The sequence below is a fragment of the Leucopleurus acutus genome (assembly GCF_964270905.1).
Source record: "Leucopleurus acutus genome assembly, chromosome: 4".
Lineage (NCBI taxonomy): Eukaryota > Metazoa > Chordata > Mammalia > Artiodactyla > Delphinidae > Leucopleurus > Leucopleurus acutus.
In genome coordinates, this window is record NC_139146.1 from 141,616,820 (window position 1) to 141,642,455 (window position 25,636).

The following is a 25,636-nucleotide window of genomic DNA, read 5'->3' on the forward strand; positions in this document are numbered from 1 at the left end:
AGACTTACAGTCACATTCAGAGATACAGCCAGTGAACAACTATGGAAGACTCTAGTTACTGTTCATAGCCCAGGAACAGGGATCTTATAAATTGTTTCCTTATGATGTAGGCTTATGTGCTGCTTTGATTTAAGAAAGCAATGAATCATAGACATCACTATGACATATACTGAAAATAAAACAAAATAAACTGGTTAACTGTCATAGTGGTATTGAGCCTTCATTTTACCTAACTTTCTAGTCAAATTTAACAGACTAGATCATGACTACTGGGGTATCATACTTTCTCTGGTTTATTCCTATCTAACTGGCTGCTTCTTTTAGATCTCCTATACTAATTCCTCTCATCAACGTGATTTCATATATTGGAGTGCCAGTGATACATTTGCTGGATCTTTTCCCTTTTCTCACTAAACTACACTACAAATCTATACCACCTATCTGCTGATATTTCCCAAATTATATCTCTAACCTGGCTCTAGTTCTCTTCCCAAAACTCCACAATATTTACCCAACTGCCTATTTGATATCTTCATTTGGAGATGTCACTTGAAATAGTGCCAGGTGACTACAAGGTGACCAATAAATATTTACCAAATCAAGAAATTAAAAGAATGATACTTACAACCAAGTAGAGTTTACTCCTGGAATGAAAGAGTGGCTCAACATTAGAAAATATTTTAATGTAATTAAATGCATCAACAAATTATAGAATAAAAGCAATGTAACTATTTTAAAATATGTTGCAAATTTTTTTCAAAATTCAGGAAGCTTTTCCAATAAAAAAGCTGAATTAAAATAGGATTTGATACATTAAAATAATTTTAAAACTATGTAGAAAATCCTGATAGTAAGCATAATATTATATGTTAAAATATTAGTCTTATTCCCATTAAAACTGGGATGAAGACAGTGATACCAACCATCATTCAACTTTGTTCCAGAAGCTCTAAATAATGCAATATAAAAAAAAGAAATAAAATCAAATATTAAAAAGATGCAGATGACATGAACATGGTAAAATGAAAACAACAAACAGTATTTATTAAAAATATTTGGAGACTATTGCAAAGTGACTAGAACAAGTATATATTGAAGAAAATTCTTTAAAGTTAAAATAACAAATTAAGAAATTTTTATTACACACACACACAAAGACACTATAATATCTGAAATAAAAAGAAGTATATCAGGGAATAAAACTGTAAAATTTTGCTGCATGATACAAACCAAAACCTGCACATATATGAGAAAACATGCTACAGACCTGTATAGGAAAACTGAACATCATGAAAACATTTAAAAGACTATATAGGAGGGACCTTGAAGATGGCGGAAGAGTAAGACGCGGAGATCACCTTCCTCCCCACAGATACACCAGAAATACATCTACATGTGGAACAACTCCTACAGAACACCTACTGAACGCTGGCAGAAGACCTCAGACCTCCCAAAAGGCAAGAAACTCCCCACGTACCTGGGTAGGGCAAAAGAAAAAAAAGAAAAAACAGAGACAAAAGAATAGGGACGGCACCTGCACCAGTGGGAGGGAGCTGTGAAGGAGGAAAAGTTTCCACACACTAGGAACCCCTTCGCGGGCGGAGACTGCAGGGGGCGGAGGGGGGAGCTTCGGAGCCGCGGAGGAGTGCACAGCAACGGGTGCAGAGGGCAAAGCGGGGAGATTCCCGCACAGAGGATCGGTGCCGACCGGCACTCACCAGCCCGAGAGGCTTGTCTGCTCACCCGCCGGGTTGGGCGGGGCTGCGAGCTGAGGCCGGAGCGCAGGGAGAGGACTGGGGTTGGCGGCTTGAACATAGCCTGAAGGGGTTAGTGCACCACGGCTAGCCGGGAGGGAGTCCGGGGAAAAGTCTGCACCTGCCGAAGAGGCAAGAGACTTTTTCTTCCCTCTTTGCTTCCTGGTGCGTGAGGAGAGGGGTTTAAGAACGCTGCTTAAAGGAGCTCCAGAGACGGGCGCGAGCCACGGCTAAAAGCACGAACCCCAGAGACGGGCGCGAGCCGCGGCTAAAAGCGCGGACCGCAGAGATGGGTGCGAGCCGTGGCTGAAAGCGCAGACCCCAGAGACGGGCGGGAGACGATAAGGCTGCTGCTGCAGCCACCGAGGGGCCTGTGTGCGAGCACAGGTCACTCTTCACACCCCTCTTCCGTGGAGCCTGTGCAGCCCGCCACTGCCAGGTTCCCGGGATCCAGGGACAACTTCCCCGGGAGAACACACAGCGGGCCTCAGGCTGGTGCAAAGTCACGCCGGCCTTTGCCGCCGCAGGCGCGCCCCGCACGCCGTGCCCCTCCCGCCCCGCCGGCCTGAGTGCGCCAGAGCCCCCAATCAGCGGCTTTTTTAACCCCGCCCTGTCTGAGCAAAAAACAGACGCCCTCCAGCGACCTACACGCAGTGGCAGGGCCAAATCCAAAGCTGAGCCCCTGGAAGCTGTGAGAACAAAGAAGAGAAAGGGAAATCTCTCCCAGCAGCCTCAGAAGCAGCTGATTAAAGCTCCACAATCAACTTGATATACCCTGCATCTGTGGAATACCTGAATAGACAAGGAATCATCCCAAATTAAGGAGGTGGACTTTAGGAGCAAGATCTATGATTTTTTTTTCCCTTTTCCTCTTTTTGTGAATGTGTATGTGTATGCTTCTGTGTGAGATCTTGTCTGTATAGTCTTGCTTCTACCATTTGTCCTAGGGTTCTATCTGTCCATGGTTTTTTTTAAAAAAAATTTTTCTTAATATTTAATTTTAATAACGTTATTTATTTTCTTTCTTTCTTTCTTTCTTTCCTTCCTTCCCTCCTATAGACAACGAATCATCCCAAATTGAGGAGGTGGTCTCTGACAGCAAGATTTATGATTTTTCCCCCTTTACCTCTTTTAGTGAGGGTGTATGTGTATGCTTCTGTGTAAGATTTTGTCTGTATAGCTTTGCTTCCAACATTTGTCCTAAGGTTCTATCCGTCCCTTTTTTTTTTTCTAAATAAGAATTTTTTAATTCAATAATTTTATTATACTTTATTTTTACTGTATCTTCTTTCTTTCTGTCTTTTTTCCTTCTTTCCCTCCTTCCTTCCTTCCTCCCTCCCTCCCTCCTTTCTTTCCTTCTTTGCTTCTTTCTTTCTTTCTTCCTTCCTTCCTTCCCTCCTTTCCTTCTTTCTTTCCTCATACTTCTACTAATTCCCTCTACTTTTTCTCCCTTTTATTCTGAGCCGTGTGGATGAAAAGCTCTTGGTGCTCCAGCCAGGAGTCAGGGCTCTGCCTCTGAGGTAGGAGAGCCAACTTCAGGACACTGGTCAACAAAAGACCTCCCAGCTCCACATAATATCAAATGGCGAAAATCTCCCAGAGACCTCCATCTTAACACCAGCACCCAGCTTCACTCAACGACCAGCAAGCCACAGTGCTGGACAACCTATGCCAAACAACTAGCAAGACAGGAACACAACCCCACCCATTAGCAGAGAGGCTGCCTAAAATAATAATAAGGCCACAGACACCCCAAACACACCACCAGACGTGAACCTGCCCACTAGAGAGACAAGATCCAGCCTCATCCACCACAACACAGGCACTAGTCCCCTCCACCAGGAAACCTACACAACCCACTGAACCAACCTTAGCCACTGGGGACAGACATCAAAAACAGCAGGAACTACGAACCTTCAGACTGCAAAAAGGAGACCCCAAACACAGTAAGATAAGCAAAATGAGAAGACAGAAAAACACTCAGCAGATAAAGGAGCAAGATAAAAATGCACCAGACCTAACAAATGAAGAGGAAATAGGCAGCTTACCTGAAAAAGAATTCAGAATAATGATAGTAAGGATGATCCGAAATCTTGGAGATAGAATGGACAATAGAATGGACAAAATGCAAGAATCAGTTAACAAGGACCTAGAAGAACTAAAGATGAAACAAGCAACAATGAACAACACAATAAATGAAATTAAAAGTACTCTAGATGGGATCAATAGCAGAATAACTGAGGCAGAAGAACGGATAAGTGACCTGGAAGATAAAATAGTGGAAATAACTACTGCAGAGCAGAATAAAGAAAAAAGAATGAAAAGAACTGAGGACAGTCTCAGAGACCTCTGGGACAACATTAAACGCACCAACATTCGAATTATAGGGGTTCCAGAAAAAGAAGAGAAAAAGAAAGGGACTGAGAAGATATTTGAAGAGATTATAGTTGAAAACTTCCCTAATATGGGAAAGGAAATAGTTACTCAAGTCCAGGAAGCACAGAGAGTCCCATACAGGATAAATCCAAGGAGAAATACGCCAAGACACATATTAATCAAACTGTCAAAAATTAAATACAAAGAAAGCATATTAAAAGCAGCAAGGGAAAAACAACAAATAACACATAAGGGAATCCCCATAAGGTTAACAGCTGATCTCTCAGCAGAAACCCTACAAGCCAGAAGGGAGTGGCAGGACATACTGAAAATGATGAAGGAGAAAAACCTGCAGCCAAGACTACTCTACCCAGCAAGGATCTCATTCAGATTTGATGGAGAAATTAAAACCTTTACAGACAAGCAAAAGCTGAGAGAGTTCAGCACCACCAAACCAGCTTTACAACAAATGCTAAAGGATCTTCTCTAGGCAAGAAACACAAGAGAAGGAAAAGACCTATAATAACGAACCCAAAACAATTTAGAAAATGGGAATAGGAACATACATATCGATAATTACCTTAAATGTAAATGGACTAAATGCTCCCACCAAAAGACACAGATTAGCTGAATGGATACAAAAACAAGACCCATATATATGCTGTCTACAAGAGACCCACTTCAGACCTAGAGACACATACAGACTGAAAGTAAGGGGATGGAAAAAGATATTCCATGCAAATGTAAACCAAAAGAAAGCTGGAGTAGCAATTCTCATATCAGACAAAATAGACTTTAAAATAAAGACTATTAGAAGAGACAAAGAAGGACACTACATAATGATCAAGGGATCGATCCAAGAAGAAGATATAACAATTGTAAATATTTATGCACCCAACATAGGAGCACCTCAATACATAAGGCAAATACTAACTGCCATAAAAGGGGAAATCAACAGTAACACATTCATAGTAGGGGACTTTAACACCCCACTTTCACCTATGGACAGATCATCCAAAATGAAAATAAATAAGGAAACACAAGCTTTAAATGACACATTAAACAAGATGGACTTAACTGATATTTATAGGACACTCCATCCAAAAACAACAGAATACACATTTTTCTCAAGTGCTCATGGAACATTCTCCAGGATAGATCATATCTTGGGTCACAAATCAAGCCTTGGTAAATTTAAGAAAATTGAAATTGTATCAAGTATCTTTTCTGACCACAATGCCATGAGACTAGATATCAATTACAGGAAAAGATCTGTAAAAAATACAAACACATGGAGGCTAAACAATACACTACTTAATAATGAAGATATCACTGAAGAAATCAAAGAGGAAATCAAAAAATACCTAGAAACAAATGACAATGGAGACACAACGACCCAAAACTTGTGGGATGCAGCAAAAGCAGTTCTAAGGGGGAAGTTTATAGCAATACAAGCCCACCTTAAGAAGCAGGAAACATCTAGAATAAACAACCTAACCTTGCACCTCAAGCAATTAGAGAAAGAAGAACAAAAAAACCCCAAAGCTAGCAGAAGGAAAGAAATCATAAAAATCAGATCAGAAATAAATGAAAAAGAAATGAAGGAAACAATAGCAAAGATCAATAAAACTAAAAGCTGGTTCTTTGAGAAGATAAACAAAATAGATAAACCACTAGCCAGACTCATCAAGAAAAAAAGGGAGAAGACTCAAATCGATAGAATTAGAAATGAAAAAGGAGAGGTAACAACTGACACTGCAGAAATAAAAGAGATCATGAGAGATTACTACAAGCAACTCTATGCCAATAAAATGGACAATCTGGAAGAAATGGACAAATTCTTAGAAATGCACAACCTGCCAAGACTGAATCAGGAAGAAATAGAAAATATGAACAGACCAATCACAAGCACTGAAATTGAAACTGTGATTAAAAATCTTCCAACAAAGAAAAGTCCAGGACCAGATGGCTTCACAGGCGAATTCTATCAAACATTTAGAGAAGAGCTAACACCTATCCTTCTCAAACTCTTCCAAAATATAGCAGAGGGAGGAACACTCCCAAACTCCTTCTACGAGGCCACCATCACCTTGATACCAAAACCAGACAAGGATGTCACAAAGAAAGAAAACTACAGGCCAATATCACTGATGAACATAGATGCAAAAATCCTCAACAAAATACTAGCAAACAGAATCCAACAGCACATTAAAAGGATCATACACCATGATCAAGTGGGGTTTATTCCAGGAATGCAAGGATTCTTCAATATACCCAAATCTATCAATGTGATAAACCATATTAACAAATTGAAGAAGAAAAACCACATGATCATCTCAATAGATGCAGAGAAAGCTTTTGACAAAATTCAACACCCATTTATGATAAAAACCCTGCAGAAAGTAGGCATAGAGGGAACTTTCTTCAACATAATAAAGGCCATATATGACAAGCCCATAGCAAACATCATCCTCAATGGTGAAAAACTGAAAGCATTTCCACTAAGATCAGGAACAAGACAAGGTTGCCCACTCTCAACACTCTTATTCAACATAGTTTTGGAAGTTTTAGCCACAGCAATCAGAGAAGAAAAGGAAATAAAAGGAATCCAAATCGGAAAAGAAGAAGTAAAGCTGTCACTGTTTGCAGATGACATGATCCTATACATAGAGAATCCTAAAGATGCTACCAGGAAACTACTAGAGCTAATCAATGAATTTGGTAAAGTGGCAGGATACAAAATTAATGCACAGAAATCTCTGGCATTCCTATATACTAATGATGAAAAATCTGAAAGTGAAATCAAGAAAACACTCCCATTTACCACTGCAACAAAAAGAATAAAATATCTTGGCATAAACCTACCTAAGGCGACAAAAGACCTGTATGCAGAAAATTATAAGAAACTGATGAAAGAAATTAAAGATGATACAGATAGATGGAGAGATATACCATGTTCTTGGATTAGAAGAATCAACATTGTGAAAATGACTCTACTACCCAAAGCAATCTATAGATTCAATGCAATCCCTATCAAACTACCACTGGCATTTTTCACAGAACTAGAACAAAAAATTTTGCAATTTGTATGGAAATACAAAAGACCCCGAATAGCCAAAGCAATCTTGAGAACGAAAAAAGGAACTGGAGGAATCAGGCTCCCTGACTTCAGACTATACTACAAAGCTACAGTTATCAAGACGGTATGGTACTGGCACAAAAACAGAAAGATAGATCAATGGAACAGGATAGAAAGCCCAGAGATAAACCCATGCACATATGGACACCTTATCTTTGATAAAGGTGGCAGTAATGTACAGTGGAGAAAGGACAGCCTCTTCAATAAGTGGTGCTGGGAAAACTGGACAGGTACATGTAAAAGTATGAGATTAGATCACTCCCTAACACCATACACAAAAATAAGCTCAAAATGGATTAAAGACCTAAATATAAGGCCAGAAACTATCAAACTCTTAGAGGAAAACATAGGCAGAACACTCTATGACATAAATCACAGCAAGATCCTTTCTGACCCACCTCCTAGAGAAATGGAAATAAAAACAAAAATAAACAAATGGGACCTAATGAAACTTCAAAGCTTTTGCACAGCAAAGGAAACCATAAACAAGACCAAAAGACAACCCTCAGAATGGGAAAAAAATATTTGCAAATGAAGTAACCGACAAAGGATTAATCTCCAAAATTTACAAGCAGCTCATGCAGCTCAATAACAAAAAAAACAAACAACCCAATCCAAAAATGGGCAGAAGACCTAAATAGACATTTCTCCAAAGAAGATATACAGACTGCCAACAAACACATGAAAGAATGCTCAACATCATTAATCATTAGAGAAATGCAAATCAAAACTACAATGAGATATCATCTCACACCAGTCGGAATGGCCATCAACAAAAAATCTAGAAACAATAAATGCTGGAGAGGGTGTGGAGAAAAGGGAACACTCTTGCACTGCTGGTGGGAATGTGAATTGGTTCAGCCACTATGGAGAACAGTATGGATGTTCCTTAAAAAGCTACAAATAGAACTACCATATGACCCAGCAATCCCACTACTGGGCATATACCCTGAGAAAACCAAAATTCAAAAAGAGTCATGTACCAAAATGTTCATTGCAGCTCTATTTACAATAGCCCGGAGATGGAAACAACCTAAGTGCCCGTCATCGGATTAATGGATAAAGAAGATGTGGCACATATATACAATGGAATATTACTCAGCCATAAAAAGAAACGAAATTGAGCTATTTGTAATGAGGTGGATAGACCTAGAGTCTGTCATACAGAGTGAAGTAAGTCAGAAAGAAAAAGACAAATACCGTATGCTAACACATATATATGGAATTTAAGAAAAAAAAATGTCATGAAGAACCTGGGGTAAGGCAGGAATAAAGACGCAGACCTCCTAGAGAACGGACTTGAGGTTATGGGGAGGGGGAAGGGTGAGCTGTGACAGGGTGAGAGAGAGTCATGGACATGTACACACTAACAAACGTAGTAAGGTAGATAGCTAGTTGGAAGCAGCCGCATGGCACAGGGATATTGGCTTGGTGCTTTGTGACAGCCTGGAGGGGTGGGATGGGGAGGGTGGGAGGGAGGGAGACGCAAGAGGGAAGAGATATGGGAACATGTGTATATGTATAATTGATTCACTTTGTTATAAAGCAGAAACTAACACACCATTGTAAAGCAATTATACCCCAATAAAGATGTTAAAAAAAAGACTATATAGTTAATGCAATATATTTATTTATATATTCACTGATTCAACAAATGTTTATTGAATTTAATACCCACTATGTCCCTGACACTAGGAATACAGGGATGAGCAAGATGGCTATGATTCAGCCTCCTACAGCTTACATTCAAATGGTACAAACAGACATATAAACAAATAAACATTTTTTACGGTAATTATAAATGGTACAAACAAAAATAAAGTAAGGGCATAGGCATGAGCCTGATGGTGGTGGTGGCATTGGTCTTTATAAGATAGGTGGTCAGGGACAGTTTCTGTGAAGGGGACATTTCAGGAGAGACATCTGAACAGTGAGGGGTCATTACAGGAACAATATGAGAGAAACATCTTCTACTTAGAGGCATCAACAAGTGCAAAAGCCCTGAGGCCAGAGTGATTTTGGTATGTTTGGGAAGAGCAAAACAATTAACAGTGTCTGGAGCAGAAGGGGAATGTGGTAGAAGATGAATTTGGATGTGTACTTAAAAACAGAAAAGACTACTGTAGGACCCATACACACATACCCATGTATATTATATCTGCATTGTATTATATTTAAGCATTTCAATATATTTTTTAATACATTGTATTTAAAAGGTGAATACTCTTAGTAGGCAAAAAAAAAAGGTTCTTAAAAAACATAATGTACCAGAGCAGCAAAGATGGTGGAATAGAAAGACCCTGTGCTCACCTCCTCTCATGAGCAGACCAAAATCACAACTATCTGCAGAACAACTATTGATGAAAAAGACTGGAACCTACCAGAAAAGATTTTCTACAACTAAACACATAAAGAATGAACCACAACAACATGGGTAGGAGGGATATACTCCCAATATAATCAAATCCCATATACCCCAGGTGGGTGAGCCACAAACTGGAGAATACGTATATTGCATGTAATATAATTACATGAGTGAAAGTTCTGAGCCCCTCATCAGGCTCCCCAGCCCAGCAGTCAGGCACCAGGAAGAAAAACATCCAGAGCATTTGGCTTTGAAGGCCATCAGGGCTTGACTGCAGGGGACTCACAGGACTGTAGGAAATAGAGACTTCACTCTTAAAGGGAGCACACAGAATCTCATGCACACTGGGACCCAGGGCAAAAGCAGTAATGTAATAGCAACCTGAGCCAGACCTACCTGCAGGTCTTGGAGTATCTCCTAGGGAGGTGGGAGGGGTGGCTGTGGCTCACCCTGGGGACACAGACAATAGTGTCAGACATATTTGCAAACATTTAACCATGTGAACTCTGCTGCTGGAGGCTGCCATCTTGGCCCATTAGTGCCAAGACCTGGCCCCGCCCTACAGACTCTAGAGAGCAGTGCTGGAATGCCTCAGGCCAAAAGACTAACTGGGCAGGGACACACCCAACCCATCAGCAGACAGGCTGCCTAAAGACTTCCTGAGCCCACAGTGACCTCTAGACATGTCTGTAGACACAGCCCTGCCCACCAGAGGGTGAAGATCCAGCTTTACCAATCAGTCGGCAGGCACTGGTCCTTTCTGCCAGGAAGCCTGCACTAGCCTCTAGACCAGCCTCACCTATGATGGGGTAGACACCAGAAGTAAGAAAACTACAATCCCATGGCCTGCAGACAGAGTCTGCCAACAGCTGGCCAGACCCTATTCAAGGAATAGCTGGGCCCTGGCCATGCCCACTAGCAGGTCAACAGAACCTTTGGAACACCCCAGACCCCATACCCAACTGTCAGGAACTGCCCCCTCCCAAGGATCTGAAACTAGCTCTGGGATCCCTGGGCCCTGCAGCCAGACTCCAGGAAACGGCTCGGCCTGCCAGTGGTCTGGCATTAACCCCAGGATCTGGTTTCATCTGCCAGTGGGTGGGCAACAGCTCCAGAGCCTCTGAAACCCTGACTGTACCCATCAGTGAGCCAGCTCTAGTCATGGGGCTCCCTAGGGTTCTGCAACCAGCCACCTGGTGACCAGGCTAAACAGTAGTCAGCAACATACACACAAAGCAGGTCCCTGGCAACCAACCAGACTAGGGGCCAAATAAGCCTACCAGACCACCCTATGTAGTCAGCCCACCACAACAGAAGAACCCATACAGCCTTCTTAGAGGGAACCCCTAGAGCATATAGCTTGGGTGATGAGAGGTGAGTGTACTGCTGGGATGCATAGGACATCTCCTACTGAAGGCCACTTCTCCAAGGTTGAGAAATGTAAATAACCTACCACATACATAAAAATACCAATAGCAACTTAGACAAAATGAGGTGGCAGAGGAATATGTTCCAGATGAAGGAACAATATATAACCCCTTAAGAAGAACTAAATTAAGTGGAGATAGGCAATCTATCTGATAAAGAATTCAGAGTAGTGATCATAAAGATGATCAAAGAACTTGGGAGGAGAATGGATGCACAGAGGAAAAAGTTAGAATTTTTTTTTTAACAGAGTTAGAAAACATAAAGAACAAGTTAACAGATGAAGAATACAATAACTAAAGTGAAAAATCAATATTGAAGGAGTCAACATTAGAGTAAGTGATACTTTAGAACCTATCAGTGAGCTGGAAGACAGAGAAGTGGAAACCACTGTTCCTGAAAAGGAAAAAAAGAAAAAAGAAAAGAAATGAGGACAGTTTAAGAGACTTCTGGGACAACCACAAGCACACTAATATTTGCTTATAGAGGTCCCAGAAAGAGAAGAGAGAAAGAAAGGGCCTCAGAAAATATTTGAAGAGATAATAGCTGAAAAACTCCCTAACTTGGTAAAGGAAACAGTCACCCAAGTCCAGGAAGTGCAGAGAATCCCAATAGGATTAACCCAAATAGGAATACACCAAGATACATCATGATCAAAATAACAAAAATTAAAGATAAAGAGAGAATATTAAAAGCAGCAAGGGGAAAAGCAACAAATAACATATGAGGGAACTTGCATAAGGCTATCCGCTGGTATTTGTCAGCAGAAACTCTGCAGGCAAGAATAGAGTGACACAATATATTTATACTGATGAAAGGGAAAAACCTACAACCAAGAATACTCTACCCAACAAGGCTCTCATTCAGATTAGACAGAGAAATCAAAAGATTTACAGACAAGCAAAAGCTAAAAGAATTCAGCACCACCAAACCAGCTTTACAACAAATGTTAAAGGAACTTCTCTAGGTGAAAAAGAAAAGGCCACAATAAGAAATAAGAAAATTATGAAATGAAAAAGCTCACCAGTCAAGGCAAACATATAGTAAAGGTAGGGAATCATCTACACAGAAAGCTAGTAGGGAGGTTAAAAGACAAAATTATTAAAAATCATCTGTATCCACAAGGAGTTAAGGGATATACAAAACAGTTAGATGTAAAATATGACATCAAAAACAGTAATCCTGAGGGGAGGAGAGCACAAATGCAGGGTAGTTAAAACACATTTGAAATTAAGAGATCAGCAACTTAGAACAATCACATATACATAGAGAATGCTATACAAAAATGTCATAGTATCCACAAACGAAAAATCTATAATAGATATACACACAAAAAAGGAAAAGAAATCCAAACAACACTAAAAACATTCATCAAATCACAAGAGAGTAGAACAAAGGGGAACAAAAGACCTACAAAACTATCCAAAACAATAAACAAAATGGCAATAAGAACCTACATATCAATAATTACCTTAAGTGTATGTATATGGACTAAATGCCCCAAACAAAAGAAACAGAGGCTGAATGGATACAAAAACAAGACCCATATATATGCTGCCTACAAGCAACTCACTTCAGATCTAGACACATATACAGACATAAAGTGAGGGAACAGAAAACAAGGTATTCCATGCAAATGAAAATCAAAAGAAAGCCAGAGTAGCAAAACTTGTATCAGATAAAATAGACTTTAAAATGAAAACTGTTGCAAGGAACAAATGACACAACATAATAGTCAAGGGATCAATCCAAGAAGAAGATACAACAATTGTAAATACATATGCAACCAACAAAGGAGTACCTCAATATATAAGGCAAATATTAGCAGACATAAGAGGAGAAATCAACAGTAACACAGTAATAGTAGGGGACTTTAACACCCCACTTACATCAATGGACAGATCATCCAGACAGAAAATCAATAAGGAAACACAGGCCTTAAATAACACATTAGACCAAATGGACTTAATTGATATATATAAAGCATTCCATCTGAAAGACACAGAATACACATTCTTTTCAAGTGCACATGGAGCATTCTCCAGGATAGATTACATGCTAGGCCACAAAACAAGCCTCAGCATGCTTTAGAAGACTGAAATCATATCAAGCACCTTTTCTGACCATGATGCTATGAGACTAGAAGTTAACTACAAGGAAAAAAAACTGAAAAAACACAAACACATGTAGGCTAAGTAATATGCTATTAAATGAACAATGGACCACTGAAGAAATCAAATAGGAGCTCAAAAAATATCTAGAGACAAATGAAAATGAAAACATGATGATCCAAAACCTATGGGACACAGAAAAAAAAACAGTTCTAAGAGGGAAGTTTATAGCAATACAAGCTTGCCTCGGGAAACAAGAAAAATCTCAAATAAACAAACTAACCTTTCACCTAACACATTGATAGAAAGAACAAACAAAACCCACAGTTAGTAGAAGAAATTAGAAAGATCAGAGCATAAATAAATGAAACAGAAACTAAAAAAATAGAGATGATCAATGAAACTAAAAGCTGGTTCTTTGAAACCATAAAATTGATAAACCTTTAGCCAGACTAATCAAGAAAAAAAGGAGAGGGTCCAAATAAAATCAGAAATGAAAAAGAACTTACAACTGACACCACAGAAATACAAAGGATCATAAGACACTACTACAAGCAACTATATGCCAATAAAATGGACAATCTGGAAGAAATGGACAAATTCTTAGAAAGGTAAAATCTCCCAAGACTGAACCAGGAAAATATAGAAAATATGAAAAAAAAAATTACAAGTACTGAAATTGAATCTGTGATTTAAAAAAACTCCCAACAAACAAAAGTCCAGGACCAGATGGCTTCACAGGTGAATACTATCAAACATTTAGTGAAGAGTTAACATCTATACTCCTGAAAATATTCCAAAAATTTGCACAGGACGGAGCACTTCCCAAGTCATTCTATGAGGCCACCATCACCCTGACACCAAAAGCAGACAAAGATACCAAAACCAAAGAATATTACAGGTCAGTATCACTGATGAACATAGATATAAAAATCCTCAACAAAATACTAGCAAACCGAATCCAACAATACATTAAAAGTATCATAGATCATGATCAAGTGGGATGTATCTCAGGGATGCTAGGATTTTTAATATCTGCAAATAAATCAGTGTGATACACCACATTAACAAATTGAAGAATAAAAAATATATGTTCATCTCAATAGATTCAGAAAAATCTTTTGATAAAATTCAACATCCATTCCAGATAAAAACTCTCCAGAAAGTGGGCATAGAAGGACCATACCTCAACATAAAATAAAGGCCATATATGACAAACCCACAGCTAACATCACACTCAACAGTGAAAAGCTGAAAGCATTCCCTCTAAGATCAAGAACCAAGACAAGGTTGCCTACTCTTGCCACTTTTATTCAACATATTTTTGGAAGTCCAAGTCACAGCAATAAGAGAGGAAAGAGAAATAAAAGGAATCCAAATCGGAAAAGAAGTAGTAAAACTGTCAATTTTTCAGATGACATGGTATTATACATAGAAAATACTAAAGACGCTACCAGAAAACTACTAAAGCTCATCAATGAATTGGTAAAGTTGCAGGATACTAAATTAATATACAGAAATCTCTTGCATTTCTATACACTAACTACAAAAGATGAGAAAGAGAAATTAAGGAAACAATCCCATTTACCATTGAATCAAAAAGAATAAAATACCTAGGAATAAACCTACCCAAGGAAGCAAAAGTCCTTCACTCTGAAAACTGTAAGATGCTGATGAAAGAAAGTGAACATGACACAAACGGATGGAAAGATATACTGTGTTCTTGGATTGGAAGAATCAATATTGTCAAAATTACCATACTACCCAAGGCAATCTATAGATTCAATACAATTCCTATGAACTTACCAATGGCATTGTTCACAGAACTAGAAAAAAAATTTTAATTTGTGTGAAAACATAAAAGACTCTGAATAGCCAAAACAATTTTGTGAAAGAAGAACAGAGCTGAAGGAATCAGGCTCCCTGACTCTATACTACACTACAAAGCTACACTAATACAAATAGTATGGTACTGGCATAAAAACAGACACATAGATCAATAGAACAGGAATAGAAAGCCCAGCAATAAACCCACACACTTATGGTCAATTAATCTATGTCAAAAGAGGCAAGAATATACAATGGGGAAAAGACAGTTTCTTTAATACATGGTGCTTGGAAAACTGGACAGCCACATAGAAAAGAATGAAATTAGAACATTCTCTAACAGCATATACAAAAATAAATTCAAAATGGATTAAAGACCTAAGTGTAAGACCAGATACTATAAAAGTCCTAAACGAAAACGTAGACAGAGTACTCTGCAGTCTAACATAAATCACAGCAATATTTTGCGGCAATCCATCTCCTAAAGTAATGGAAATAAAAGCAAAAATAAACAAATGGGACCTAATTAAAGTGAAAAGCTTTTGCACAGCAAAGGAAACGATCAACAAAATGAAAAGACAACGTACAGAATGGTAGAAAACATTTGCAAACAATGCAACTGACAAGGGCTTAATTTCCAAAATATGCAAACATCTCATATAGCTCAATACCAAAAAACCAAACAACCCAATCAAATAATGGACAGAAAACCTAAATAGACATTTCTCCAAAGAAGACATACAGATGACCAAAAGGCCTATGAAAAGATGCTCCACATTGCTAATTATTAGAGAATGGTAAATAAAAACTGCAATGAGGTAGCACCTCATACCTGTCGAATGGCCATCATCAAAGTCTACAAATAGTAAATGCTGCAGAGGATGTAGAGAAAAGGGAAATCTTCTACAGTGTTGGTGGGAATAGAAATTGGTGAAGCCATTATGTAGAACAGTATGGAAGTTACTTTAAAAACTAAAAATAGAGTTACCATATGATCCAGCAATCCCACTCCTGGGCATGTATCCAGAAAAGATGAAAACTCTAATTCGAAAAGATACATGCACCCCAGTATTCACAGCAGCACTATTTACAATAGCCAAGACATGGAAGCAAGCTAAGTGTCCATTGACAGATGAATGGATAAAGAATAAGTGGTACATATACAATGGAATATTACTCAGCCATAAAGAAGAATGAAATAATGCCATTTGCACCTACATGGATGGACCTAGACATTATTATACTAAGTGAAGTGAGACAGAGGAAGACAAAACCATATGATATCACTTCTATGTGCAATCTAAAAAAATAAATGATACAAAATAACATTTAAAAAAGAGAAATAGACTCACTAATATAGAAAATCAACTTATGGTTACCAATGGGGGAAGGGAGAAGAGGGGTAAATTAGAAGTTTGGGATTAACAGATACACACTGCTATATAAAAAACAGGTAAACAAGGGCCTCCTTATGGCACAGGGAACTATATTCAATATCTTGTTATAACCTATAATGGAAAAGAATCTGAAAAAGAATATATTTAAATATCTGAATCACTTTGCTGTATACGTGAAACTAACACAACATTATAAATCAACAATACTTCAATAAAAAACGATAATATAAAAGGAAAAAATATATAAGTATGAGATTTACTGTGGAGGAAGGGCAAATGACCAATAAACATAATAAGATATTCAAATTCTTTAACAGAGAAATATGAATCAAAACAATGGGCTAGTATTTTCACAAAATATTTGGCATAAGTAAGAAACAATAAAAACATTTAGTGTTACAACATTTTTGGAAAAACAGTATTTATTTGCCCCACCAAAATCAAGATTTAGAAAATATCCTAAAAAAATATTATATATAAGGATTTATTTCTAAAGATGGTTATTCAATATTTTTGTAGGCAGCACACTCAAAACAATCCTCATGCCTATCTACAGCAATATTTGAATAAATGATAGTAGTGTATCTATACTAAGAATATGCTAAAAGAGAAAATGACTAGATTGAGAGTGAATTAATGCTATATTAATTGACTTGTAGAGATAGCCATAATACATTAAGTAAATAAGCAATTAAAGAATTGTTATATAATGCCATATATTTATATGAGATAAATCTATGTATGCATAATTTGTTTCAGCAAAGAGAAAAGTATGCATGGATCCATATGAAAAGTTTGTTACCTGTTGGTTGAGGGTTAGTTGTTTATTACCTTTAAAAAATACAACTTATTCAAAGAATTCAGTAAAATAAAAAGGAACATAATGATATTAATTGAGGCTTTTCTTTGAAAGTGTACCAAACTTTCTGGTGTACCAAAGGGTGAGGTAGTAGGAAAAGTTTGTCCTACATGCAATCAATATGAAACGATATTGAAGAAAATTTTAAAACAGTAAGCAAACCCACTAAAAGTCAGTTAGATTTTTATTATCATTATGAGCTGGCAATTCTAAACAATATCAGTGATATTGCCTCTCCCTGCCAGAGGGTCCACGATCACCCCCATCACCAGCAACCACTTTTCCATGTTCCACCTTTAGTTAAGAAACTAAACTAATATAATGTTACATGGCAGTTATATCTCAATAGAAAAAGAAATGTTAGTCTGGGTAACTAATTTACTAATCTGTAGCTTCTGTCGTATCTCAATTTTAGAAAACTTTTCTCTACTTAATCCTTTGCTATTAACAAAGAATGTGTGTGTGTGTGTGTGTGTGTGCCTGTGTGTGTTTGTGTTTTTGAATGTACATATTGAATGGTTTTTGTGTATGTGTGCGTGTGTGTATATATATATATATATATATATGTATTTTTGTGTGTATATACATATTCTGGGGGTGGCATTTAGTAACTATTATGAACATTTTTCTTTAGTTAAATCTACTTTCATCACAATATAAATATATATTCACAAAAAAGGAAATATCCTCAAGAGGGTTAATAGAATCTCCAATTCTATCTCAAAAGGACAACAATTGTCAACCTCTTGGGGTGTATCATTCCATAAGCAGATATTTCTTCCTTCTGATCTTTTTAGACTAAACATAAACAAATTCAACCATTTCAAAATTCAGTTACATGGTTTTCTAAATGTTCTTAAATGTGCATTATCCTGTGTTGTGCTATTTATCAAATTAGTAACTTGACTTCATATGTATTCCAAATAGCTTGAGTTTTATAAAGTACTATATGCACTCAATATAAACATAAATATTCTCAAATATGCCATTTTTAAATTTTGTATGATGCATATTTTATGCATATCTAATTTAAGAATTCAAAGGAAGAAAGAAATCTTTTTGTTTACCATTTAGATATGCTTTCCTTATAAACGTTGGTTTTGCATTATATGTGAAACTGAAGAACTAATAGTGCTTAGATAAATCAATAAACACTCAGAAAATGTTTTCTTCAAATTTGAGTGGTATTCTCTTTACAATATTAAACCTTAACTGTTATGAACCTCTTCTTGGAATACTAGTTTTCATTTTTTCCCCAACAGTGAAACACTGTCTTAAAATGGCTTTTTAAATAAGAAGCCAAATAGGATAAACAGATACAATTGCAGTTGTTATGGGGAATGGCTGGGTGGCTACCCTGACCTGCTACTCCTTTTCTCCCTAAAGCCCACATCCAAGAGAGTTCCTGAGGCACTTTCTCAAAATCTCTATGGGTCTCCTGGGCAGTATTTTAGTATTTTACTATGGATGAAATGTATGCCATATGAAGGAATCACTTAAATTACTTCTATAATTCTGAAGAATATTTGAGAAACATTGAAATAATAGGAATAGCATATTATTTTAATAATATGAATATTACTGTTTTCTTTTATTGTTCCTACTGGAGACTGTGGTCAGGAGACACTTGTGGTCAGGAAACACTCAGATAAAGGAAACTAAAGTTTAAACTATGTGATAATCAATATATTCTACATGATACAATAGTGTATAAAATTCTATAAAGATGCACTTTGTATCATAAATCATGTATTTTAAGAATTACATTTCATAATATACACTGAAAAATACTATCATATATATATATATAACATATCAAGTTCTCCTTTGCAAAATAATGAAATTTTTCCACATTATAAATCACAGAATATTTAGTGAAAAACTAGCAGCACATATCAGCAAAGCAAATGTGCCTCAGATCTCAATCAGCTGTTTTAGAATCACATAGCTCCCATTAAGAGAGTTCATCCACAATATTTTCCTAATCTCATTGCCTCCATATTTTATTTTATTAATTGTCTATTTCTGAGGGAGAAGACTTGAATCCAAATCACAAAATAATTGTCTCAATTACTTTCATTTTATTTTATAAAATGAAAACATATATTTTATAAGCTGAAAGCTGCCATAATCATAGCTTATTAAATATAGTGGTTCTAGTAGAATCCAGTATTCTAGTAGGGTAGGTTTGACTACATGTTAATTTCTGTTTCTTTATATACTCATAGCTCCTAGAAAGGAGAACATTTTGAGCATGCCTCATTAATTGTTGGTTTGGTTACTGGTCCTTTAAATTCTGTCTGATCATTCCCTCACAATGCCCCGACCAGCACATAAAAAGTAAGCAAGGAATAACAAAACCTTTTCTGGGCACTTGCACTCCTTCTTGCCTTCCTGACTTCCTGACAAAGAGATTTCTGTCTCAGTATTTTAGCTTGTGTACTTCTGTATCTGTGTCTTTATGTGGCATTTCTTCAGTCTTCCTTTTTGACTCTTTAAGCTTGGTCTTTCTATTTGGTTTTGCCTGTGTCTTTCTCTTTTCTTTTTTTGTCTTTGTAGTCATGGGTCAGAAACAACTAATTTTATCCCTCCCATACTGTGAGTGCTAGACTCAAATGTGCAGCTGCCTACTACCTTCACCGTCTCAGCTCTCCCTCAGACATATCAGACTCCAGATGTCCAGAACTAAACCTAATATCTTTCTGCCTGATTCTGCTCTCCCACTGTACCGTCTTTAATGGTGAGTTATAGCAACATCCTACCAGTTATTTTTGACTCTTTCCTCTATATCACTGCTGTATCTAATTGGACAACCTATCCGCTGTTTCCAATGAATCCCCAACTTTGTCTTCTAGATGTTATTATAGAACAGCTTGATTCAATAATACATCATTTCAGGTTTTATTTCATTTTTATTCAAAAAGAAGACAAAAATGACCATAGTAATTCCAAATCCAAATTCAGAATGAATTCAGTTTTTACTATAACATATTAACATGCATTTAAAAAATTATAAACATTATTGGGTTATTATAGAAAACTGAGCACTCTGTGAAAGCAATAAACAGGTGGATTTTTAATAGTACTACCTGAATATCATGATTATGTATTTTTGCCTGATTTTTAAAAAATGCTTCTTGCCATGTGGGAGTATTTCCAATCTTTGTTTTTCTGACCCATGTTTTCTAGAAAAGTGGCAGCTCGTTTAATGGTCTGACTAAAATACCACAAAGTTTTGAATGTACTAAATTGGTTGTATGTGTTTTTTGTTTGAGTTCTGCTGTAGATTTTGTTTTTGAGTGGAAAGAGAAGTTAGATGGTATAGAGAAGGGAGTTTACAATTTTTTAGTTATGTGAGAAATCTGAAAGCAGCTTGACTAAATAAAATACATTTCTCAAATATCTTTTTCTTCATTTTCCAGTTCCACTGCATAGGCCAAACTACCACAAGGCTATTTGACACATGAAAGAACTTTCTCTGCCTAAGGGGAAGGAAATGGGATTCAAGTGAACCATGAGGGAGTTGATTTGCTACTCTACAGTGTTTATAAGGCAGAGGAAGAAATTTAGTAGTTTAGAGATCAGGTTTATAATGACCACCTCCAGAGAAACTTTTAACTATTTTTCTTAATTTATTACCACTTTTAAGTATCTCTTTTTCTAAAAAGCTCAAAGCCTCCAGACAGAACTTTATGTATAAGTGCACATTATATATTTAGGAATTTGAGAAAGAAAATGGTGTAAAGCATGGAAGGAGAGAAGACTGATGAGGGACTCCGATTCTAGATGACATCAATGATAGCAACCTATCCAATTAAGTTCTCATTTCCAGAGAGCACAGAGGTCACTGGAGGTTTTCTTTTTTCCTGATGGTCCATCAGAAAAGAAAAGATAGTGCTAACCCTTCATTAATTAAAACAAAACAAAACAAACTTAGTTGGACATGAATATGAATTTTAAAATCCAAAGAAATCACTTTTTATTATTGCTTTCAAATTTTAATCCAACTGCATACACAAGTTTGTCACTATCACAGATTTTTAAAGAAATCATTAAATGAGGAAAAAAGTTGAACAGAAATATTTTATGCACTAATTTATTAGAATCATAAGCATTTATTTCTTTTAGCTTTCATTGTTTATACAAGACATTGATGATAAGCTGTTAAAGTATAACTTAATCACAGGATTTAGCTTTAAGAGGATATATAGTAAAATCATTTAAATATGCTAGTGTGTCTTTTTCCTATCACCTTACTTTCTTCTTTTAGAGGTAATATAATGCTTATACTCTACAGTCTACAGTTTTCCAGATAGATGCCTTACCAAGTAAAGAATCCATTCTTACTGTAGTATACAGAGTTCTGTCTTTAAAAATAAATGGCAAAGCAGTTTTAATAACTCCGTCAGCCACATTCTTATTTAAATCATAGGATGACTTTTATTTAGTGTCCAGTTCCTGGCAGTGTTCCTTGATCACAATCTAATTATTTTGCATTTGTCTTCTCTGAGTTTGCATTTATCTCCTGAACCCAGTCACCAAAATGGTCTAAATTTTTTAACCTATTTACCAGCTTTCACATTTTTTCTCTCCATTTTTAATATAATTTGTTAACAGACTAGTCTCCTTTCAGTAGGTTTTAAAAATTATTATTAATATGCTTTGTGACTCATATTGCCTAAATACTGTATGACTGTAAAATGAATTCTTGAACGTGTTATACATATAATTTATTTTAAAGTTGAAAATTTCATGAATCATTATCTGGTGATTCTGTTCTACTTTTGTCATTAGTAAATTAACAATGATACTTTTGGAATCTTTCTTTATAAATAAAAGAAGTAGATTAATTATAGTAATATATAATTAAGAATTTGCTTTTATCCAATTTAAAATATTTAGTGTTCTTTTAATCCTATACTTTTTAACATTTTAATTAAAAAAAATCTTTTTAGAGGTGCCATGAAAACCAAAAACGGGTATTTTGGAAGATTTTGAGTATGTTCAGGGAATCTGGCTTCCAACTTCCATCTGTAATAATGTCAAAGCACTGTCTGGTTAAAACTCCCCCATAAGATGGGGTTAAATTCAGTGGCTATGCAATTCTCATGACCTTTTTCAGATACTGGAGATAACTTAGTCATTTTCCATTTCTCAGCTACAATATTTCTTTTGAATATTGTGAACTTTTAAAAAATGTCACTAAAATGTTAACTATTTTTTTTTCTTCACACATTTGTGGATTTTGACTATACGAACATGGGTGTGAAAACGTCTATTGCAAATATCTTTAACAAACTCTATTTCTCAACTTATAGATAATTCTGTTTCACACTTCAATGAATGATTTATGGCATTGAATAATCTATGATCTAGTCTTCTGAAAGGACATGGAAAAACATCTCCGGTTTCCTTTTTTATTAGTTTTTATTTGTTTAAAGTAACTCATTTTTTACTCTTAACATTTTTACTATGTTGTTCATATACTTTTTGGATGATTTTGTTAAACTCTAGGAGGGTGTTAATAACGTAACCATAAAATGGAAGAACCCCACAAAAGACAAATATGATAGACTTATCCATCAAAAAGTAAAAACTTTTGTATGAAAAATAAACACATTTAAAATCTTCAGAAAGAAATAAAAAATATTATTATTATCAAATACTACAGATAGCTAACAGATGTGGATCATTTACTATGTGCCCACTTCTCTTCTAAGAACGACTCATTCCTCTCAGTGGAAAATGAAACCAATCACCTATTCCCACTCACAAAACTATTAAGAGGCAGTGGTTGCGAGAGAGAATCATGGGCATATACACACTAACAAACGTAGTAAGGTAGATAGCTAGTGGGAAGCAGCCGCATGGCACAGGGATATTGGCTCGGTGCTTTGTGACAGCCTGGAGGGGTGGGATAGGGAGGGTGGGAGGGAGGGAGACGCAAGAGGGAAGACATATGGGAACATATGTTTATGTATGACTGATTCACTTTGTTATAAAGCAGAAACTAACACACCATTGTAAAGCAATTATACCCCAATAAAGATGTTAAAAAAAAAAAAAAGAGGCAGTGGTTTGTTCTAAATCTAGAAAAGTATAGCTTGAGAGAACATGCCCTTAACCTCCCCACTAAGAGTTACAAAAAATATAAAATTATTTCCATTATGAGTGAAGGAATTCAGAACATGCCACCCTAAAATAAGCCACTCCAGGGGCTTCCCTGGTGGCGCAGTGGTTGAGAGAGTCCGCCTGCCGATGCAGGGGATGCGGGTTCGTGCCCCGGTCCAGGAGGATACCACATGCCACGGAGCGGCTAGGCCCGTGAGCCATGGCCACTGAGCCTGCGTGTCCAGAGCCTGTGCTCCGCAACGGGAGAGGCCACAGCAGTAAGAGGCCCACGTACTGCAAAAAAAAAAGAAAAAAAAGCCACTCTGGTGTACTGACTATTCTGAGTTAAAGGCACTTGAAAAATGGCAATTACAAAATAAATAAATAAATAACACTCCAACTTTCCAAGCAGGAGGTGAAATTTCCATGTGAAAGATGTCCTCCCTATATCAGAAGAAAAGTAACATTCTTATCATTAAGGATGAGAAGCTGGGACTAAGAGAATTCTGTACAAGTAGACCTTGTTAAAATAATTCTTATCTCCCTTTAGCCTCTCCACATAGGTTAGTTACTTTTCCACAATTGCCTCTCTTTTTTCAACCTAATGTAAAAGCCTGTAGATTTTGCCATTTTCTTTCTTCACTCCTTATGAAGGCTCCCGTGTCATGTAAAACTTGTATTAAATAAATTTGTATGATTCTTTCCTGTTGATCTGTCTTAAGCCAACTTAATTCTAAGGCCCAGTTTAAAAGAACTCTAGTTCTTAAAGGTAAAGGTAGAATTTAGACTCCCCTGTACTAGTAACCAAAGAAAAATGATTAAAAGAACAAGATGACATTACATATCAATCAAGTTATCAAAAACTTTTTCTTCAAAAAAGATACACAATGACAATAACAATCTGATGAAAAAGACGACAGTATGAATCAGGCCTCTTAAAAAATTCAAAATATGACTTCCTCTGGCTAAGTAATTCTATGTCTAATCATTTATCTTAAAAGTGAAAAACTGAGAACAGTACAAATTATATATATTAAGTAAGTGTAGAAGTAAAATAGGACATAACAACACAGTGGCATATTATGCAGCCCTAAAATATGTTTTTGAAAAGTTTGAAGAGCCTAGGGGAAAATCCTGATATTGTATAAATAGTGTAACCACTGCTACTTAACACAAAAACAAGCAAGTAGCAAGGGGCAACAATAATGAATCCCATAAAGGAATACGTAGAACAATGATTAGGAAACATCTAAATATTTTAAAACTAAACTGATGTAGAAGATGAATCCCAACTTCTGTCAATTACGTTTCAGAATGGTTGTATAAACTCCTGAAAGTTTACAGGCTCTCCGACCTTGGTGCTGGATGTTGGGTGTGGCTGGGTATTGAGCAGGAGAAATCTAAGCCATAGGCCTCCCATTAATCATAGGTGTGGGTCTACTTTTTATTACCTTTTGGTATGATAATAAATAGATATAAAGAATTATTTTAAAACTCCAGCATCTTGTAAAAGCAAATACGACACTTCTTTGTAGGATTATTTTCAGTACTGAACAGATTTTTCTTTCCTAACTCCTAAAAACGAGCTAACAATGAAACATTACAAACCACTATCAGGAAGAATAAGCACATGTAAATAAAAGAATTAGCACACTCAAAAACAATATATAATAAAACAATGTGATGAGACTTTAAAAATACATATGATGAGACTATAAAATACATATGATTAAACAAAAGATTTAATAGAAACCAGAATGAAAAATCTGGGAAACAGAAACACAAAGATTTTAAAGATTTCTAAAATACTCATAGACTTCTGATTTCAGCTCTAACATATGTAGAGTATGGAAATCATCACTCTTGTCTTCACAACAAGAAAAAGCTGGAAAAAGTGAAAATCAATGACTTTTCTTAGACCCGTCTGAAAACTGAAGTTGCTGGGACAACTACTGCTCTGAAATCGGAAGAGACAGGCACATCCTGAGAGATAGAGACAGATCTACTGATCTGGAGCAGAAGCTACTTGAGCCATAAACTGGTAGGGATACACAAGAAAAATTCGACAAACTGCTAGACGCTGAGTGTGGACCAGTCTAAAAATGAGAAAATTATGGGGGCTGCAAGCTTAAGGGGGTCCCCTATCCAATTACTTCACCATTAGGTTCTTCTGGTGAGGACTAGAAAGGTCCCCTTATAAACCCAGCAAGGAGCATAACCACTGTGAAACAAGCCCAGAGCCTTCTACAAAATAAAAGGTCTACTCTCCAGG